Below are 5,589 nucleotides of genomic sequence, written 5' to 3' on the forward strand. Positions count from 1 at the left end.
AAGTAAAATCACGTTTAGACCTAAAAAAATTTTAAATGCAGTTTTGGACCCTTTGCTCGGTGCCATAGCCTATGGCGCCGAGCTAACACAGCTCGGCGCCATAGGCTATGGCGTCGAGGTCGTGTTGCGTTGGCACACCCCAGACGCGTGGCGTCGACGTGGAACCGAGCTCGGCGCCACAAATCTTGGCGCCGAGCTCGGTTGTGTTATTAAAATATTTGTTGCGGACATGAGCACAAAGCCCATCTAGCCCACTTGGTAGAGCACAAGGCTTCTAACCATGTGGTCGTGTGTTCAAGCCCCATAGTTTGCATTTTTTTTGTTTTTTTTGTTTATGTCGTTGGTGTGTCCGCTTAAATTTATTTCTCGCCTAGATTTTTGTTTATCTTCCAGGTGCACTCGATGATGCTGCCATTACAGAGTCATTAGAACTACACAAAATTAAGAGCCGCCAATGGGCGATTTTCAAAACATCTGCAATAAAGGGAGAGGGGCTCTTCGAAGGTTTGGACTGGTAAGTGGGGTCAAATTTTCATGTCCTAAGCGATGTTTCTGCAAGATATGACAAGTGGATGAATGTCTTTAATAAACCATTCGTATCATCAGTTAAAATAGTTCTTCATACATTATCAAGTAGTGGCTGTACTGTCCGTCGATCAAGATGCAGTTCTATGTATTAATTACAAAAAAAAACACGCCTTTTGCATTTACGTGATGAGAGAGCTGGAGACATTATTGGAGGAAGCAACTTATGGTTGGCTATTATTGCAGGCTCAGTAACACGCTCAAATCTGGAAGCAGCTAAGGAGCCTCCGCCTCGTCATGAATCATTTGCTGGAGGCTAAAGAATAGCCGATGCTTGCAAGTCAGCGCGCAAATCCCATTCTCTTTGTTTTAACTCCAGAAGTTCTACACCGCCATCAATTATCTGTAAAGTGCGTGTTAAATTTTTTGGATACTACATTAGATGTACCCCCAGGTTGAGATCAAGAATAGGTCTGTGGCAACTTCAGTGTAAGTATAGGTAAATTATATAAGCTGAACTGACTACAGTGACAAAACAAAGATAAAAAAAAATCTAGGCGAGAAATAAATTTAAGCGGACACACCAACGACATAAACAAAAAAAAACAAAAAAATGCAAACAATGGGGCTTGAACCCACAACCACATGGTTAGAAACCTTGTGCTCTACCAAGTGGGCTAGATGGGCTTTGTGCTCATGTCTGCAACAAATATTTTAATAACACAACCGAGCTCGGCGCCAAGATCTGTGGCGCCGAGCTCGGTTCCACGTCGACGCCACGCGTCAAGACGCTGCCAACGCAACATGACCTCGGCGCCATAGCCTATGGCGCCGAGCTGTGTTAGCTCGGCGCCATAGGCTATGGCGCCGAGCAAAGAGTCCAAAACTGCATTTAAAATTTTTTTAGGTCTAAACGTGATTTTACTTCTGTTTAAGGGCTAAAATACAAAAAATTCGGGCCTGCCGACCCTAGGCCTGCGTCGAGGCTCATCGGCTTTGGTTCTATTGAACTTGTTTGTTTTGGCTTTTTTTTTACTTCTGGTCACTAAAACTTGCTGCATCCCGTTTTTATAAAAATCAATTTAGTTAAATCTATAAAAAAATTAAAGTGAAAATAGAATCGAACGAGTCGTTTCAGTAGTAGGAACGAAACTGACACTTTCTAAATCCTCAACTCTATAAACTCTTTTATTTTCCTCCACACGTACTCTCCACGATACTCAGATTTTTCCACAGCCACATTCTCCCCACAACCACACCCAGATTCTCAGAAAAGCTTCTCGGAAAAAACTAAACTAAATAGACACGTAGAATTAGACCTACTCAACTGCTTAGCCTACTAAATTGCTCGTGCTTCTTAAAGGGTCTGCTACTGCATGTTCTATAGATAAGTTGATTGAGTGGCATGTCAATTGGTGTTATGTAAGCAGTCCTATATGCTAGATAAGTTGGTCGTGTAACATGTCAATTGATGTTTTTTAAGCAACCATATTCAAATCTGACATATAATAAATAAAATATATGAGGCGATATTTTAGTGAGGCCGGGGCGGATCCAAGAGAGACGAAGTGGGTCATGGCCTCTTTCAATTTTTAGAACAACTTATGTCTATATCTATACTATTAGTGCAAAGTGAGCACTTGAACCCACGCCCTTTGCACAAAAACTCGGGGCTAACCACCAAACCACACATACCTTAATGTTTAGAAATAAACAAAAATTATATTTGAATAAATACCTCAATATTTATTTATATGATACTGTAGCAAAGCACGGTCAACTGGCTATACTAATATATATTCACTACTAATTATAGAAAAGATTAAATTCTTGATGGGCCAAAATACAACTCCATGGACCTCCAGCCCCTTGCAGTCCACCCTACACGCGCCTGGAACCCTTCTTCCCTTGTGCTTCCTGTTCACTAGTCTCTACACACGTACACCGCCGCCTTCGCTCTCTTCGATTCTTTCTAAGGGCTTGTTTGGTTTGAGGTGGATTGTGGGGATTGGAACCCTTCCAATCCCCTCAATCCACCTCAAATCGAACAAGGCCTAACGCGGATGTGCGCACCTACCACAACCATCCATGTCCACTTCCCGACACGACGACGCCCCGCCCTATCCACTTCCCGGTGCGGCACACCCACCCCCGCCGCCTCCTTCTCGACGTCGTGGCAAGGGTAGCGACGTTGCCCCTTCTGGCACATGCGCAGTCGTGTAGAGCCCCCTTCAAGCCAGCGGTGACGTCACGACGGCGAAGCCTGCCCTGGCCCCTATACCTAAGCATGAACCGCCCGACCCGATCAAACTGACCCAACCCGCCCAAAAAATCTGATCTGACTCATCTCGAACAAAGCAATGGGCGGGTACGAGCCATAGAATTTGACCCGCAACAATCCATGGGCCGGCACGGGCAATGATTTTTTATTCAAAACCCGACCAAACCTGAAAAACTTGGCCCAAAGCCAAAAACCCATCCCAACAAAAAAACTGACTACATGCCCAATAGGGAAGCACGAGCCATGGCTAATGACTCGACGTGGATCCAACTCGAAACTGACCCGACTAGGCGTTTGAACGTGTCTACCCTAGCCCCTTCGGTCTTCCATTCTTCCCGGCGCCCGACATGCCTACAATGATAAGGTAAGCAGTAAGCAGTGGCAGTACAACATGAAATAATATTTGGATTAGATAAGTAGTTGGCATGTTGATGGTTATTGCTTATCTTTGTTCAGACTAAAAAACATGTTGTCTTTCTTTTAGTCTATAAATTAATTGAGTTGGCTCCATTGTTATGTGTTAACGGTAAGTGTTGATAGAAAAGTTTTAGCTATGAATATTGTCGGCGTTTCGACCCCGGGGGGTCCCTGGACCGACGAGTAAATTGTCGCCGCGTGTCCCAGCCCAGATGGGTCGGCGCGAGACGGAGCACGAAGGGGGGAAGAGAACAGGCAAAAGGGGAAACCCGCGGCCTTCGTGTTGCCCTGCGCCCAGGTCGGGTGCGCTTGCAGTAAGGGGTTACAAGCGTCCGCGTGGGAGAGAGAGAGAGAGAGCCCTACGCGCCGGCCCGTTCTCCCGCGCGGCCAACCTTCTCGTACGAGAGCCCTGGACCTTCCTTTTATAGGCGTAAGGAGAGGGTCCAGGTGTACAATGGGGGGTGTAGCAGTGTGCTAACGTGTCTAGCAGAGAGGAGCTAGAGCCCTAAGTACATGCCGTCGTGGCAGTCGGAGAGGTTTTGGCACCCTGTTCATGTGATGTCGTGGCCGTCGGAGGAGCGCTGGAGCCCTGTGGAAGGACAACTGTCGGGGCTGTCGAATCCTTGCTGACGTCTCCTTGCTTCCGTAAGGGGCTGAGAGCCGCCGTCGTCATGGAGCACGTGGGGCGCCATCATTATTTGTTTACTGGGGCGAGCCAGATGGGACGCCGGTCTTGTTCCCCATAGCCTGAGCTAGCTAGGGGTAGGGTAATGATGGCCCCCCTGTGTCGTGGTCGGTCCGAGCCCTAGGTTGGGCGAGGCGGAGGCTCCTCCGAGGTCGAGGTCGAGTCTGTCTTCCGAGGTCGAGGTCGAGTCCGAGCCCCGGGTCGGGCGAGGCGGAGACCGTCTTCCGAGGCCGAGGCTGTGTCCGAGCCCTGGGGTCGGGCGAGGCAGAGTTCGTCGTCTAGCGTCGAGGTTGAGCCCGAGCCCTGGGGTCGGGCGAGGCGGAGACCGTCTTCTGAAGCCGAGGCTGTGTCCGAGCCCTGGGGTCGGGCGAAGCGGAGTTCGTCGTCTTCCGGAGCCGAGGCTGAGCCCGAGCCCTGGGGTCGGGCGAAGCAGAGTCCGTCGTCTTCCGGAGCCGAGGCTGAGTCCGAGCCCTGGGGTCGGGCGAGGCGGAGTTTCCTATGGCGCCCGAGGCTGGACTTAGCTGCTGTCAGCCTCACTTTGTTGAGTGGCACAGCAGTCGGAGCGACGCAGGCGGCGCTGCTTTCTTGTCAGGTCGGTCAGTGGAGCGGCGAAGTGACTGCGGTCACTTCGGCTCTGTCGACTGAAGAGCGCGCGTTAGGATAAGGTGTCAGGCGATCCTCGCATTAAATGCTCCTGCGATACGGTCGGTTGGCGTGGCGATCTGGCCAAGGTTGCTTCTCTACGAAGACTGGGCCTCAGGCGACCCGAAGGCATGTTCGTTGCTTGAGGGGGCCCTCGGGCGAGACATGAATCCTCCGGGGTCGGCTGTCTTTGCCCGAGGCTGGGCTCGGGCGAGGCGAGATCGTGTCCCTTGAGTGGACTAAGCCTTGACCTTAATCGCGCCCATCAGGCCTTTGCAGCTTTGTGCTGATGGGGGTTACCAGCTGAGATTAGGAGTCTTGGGGGTACCACTAATTATGGTCCCCGGCAGTAGCCCCCGAGCCTCGAAGGGAGTGTTGATACTCGCTTGGAGGCTTTTGTCGCACTTTTTTGCAAGGGGACCGGCCTTTCTCGGTTGTGTTTCATTCCGGTGGGTGCGCGCGAGCGCACCCGCCGGGTGTAGCCCCCGAGGCCTCGGAGGAGTGGTTTGACTCCTTCGAGGTCTTAGCGCGTTTCGTAATGCTTCGGCCGGTCTGGTTGTTCCCTCATGCGAACTAGCCGTAGCCCGGGTGCATAGTCGAGTTCCAAGTTCTCAGGCTGGTATGTTGACGCTGTCAACGGTTTGGCCGGAGCCGGGTTTGCGAGAGCAGCCCCCGAGCCTCCGCACAGAGCGAGAGGACGGTCAAGGACAGACTCGGCTTTTTCCATACGCCCCTGCGTCGCCTTTCCACAAGGAGGAGGGGGGAAAGCGCCATGTTGCCCTCGGAGGGCGCCGAACATGGTGTCTCCAGTGAGTTGCTAACGGGTAATCCGAGTGGACGCCCGTGCCCCATTCGTTAGGGGTCGGCTAGTGGCCCGGAGGCGCGCTCCAAAAGTACCTGCGGGTGATTTGCCGGACCCGGTCCCCTTTTGACGGGGTCCGAGGGCTCGATGCCTCCCTCTGGTGGGATTCCGTTACAAAATCGTTCCCGTCGGTCTCGGAAATGTCCTAGGGTACCTCGGGAGCGTAGCCCGAGCCTT

At 51.4% G+C, this 5,589-nt stretch overlaps 1 long non-coding RNA gene across 1 annotated transcript; it reads left to right on the plus strand.

The window, feature by feature from the left end:
* Window positions 1-318: 318 nt before the first annotated feature.
* LOC103632671 (uncharacterized) lies at window positions 319-1,004 on the plus strand. Its single transcript, XR_556090.2, has 2 exons — window positions 319-514; window positions 772-1,004. It is a non-coding gene; the product is annotated as an uncharacterized lncRNA (long non-coding RNA).
* The last annotated feature ends 4,585 nt before the right edge of the window (window positions 1,005-5,589 follow it).

The sequence above is a fragment of the Zea mays genome, chromosome 7 (assembly GCF_902167145.1).
Source record: "Zea mays cultivar B73 chromosome 7, Zm-B73-REFERENCE-NAM-5.0, whole genome shotgun sequence".
Lineage (NCBI taxonomy): Eukaryota > Viridiplantae > Streptophyta > Magnoliopsida > Poales > Poaceae > Zea > Zea mays.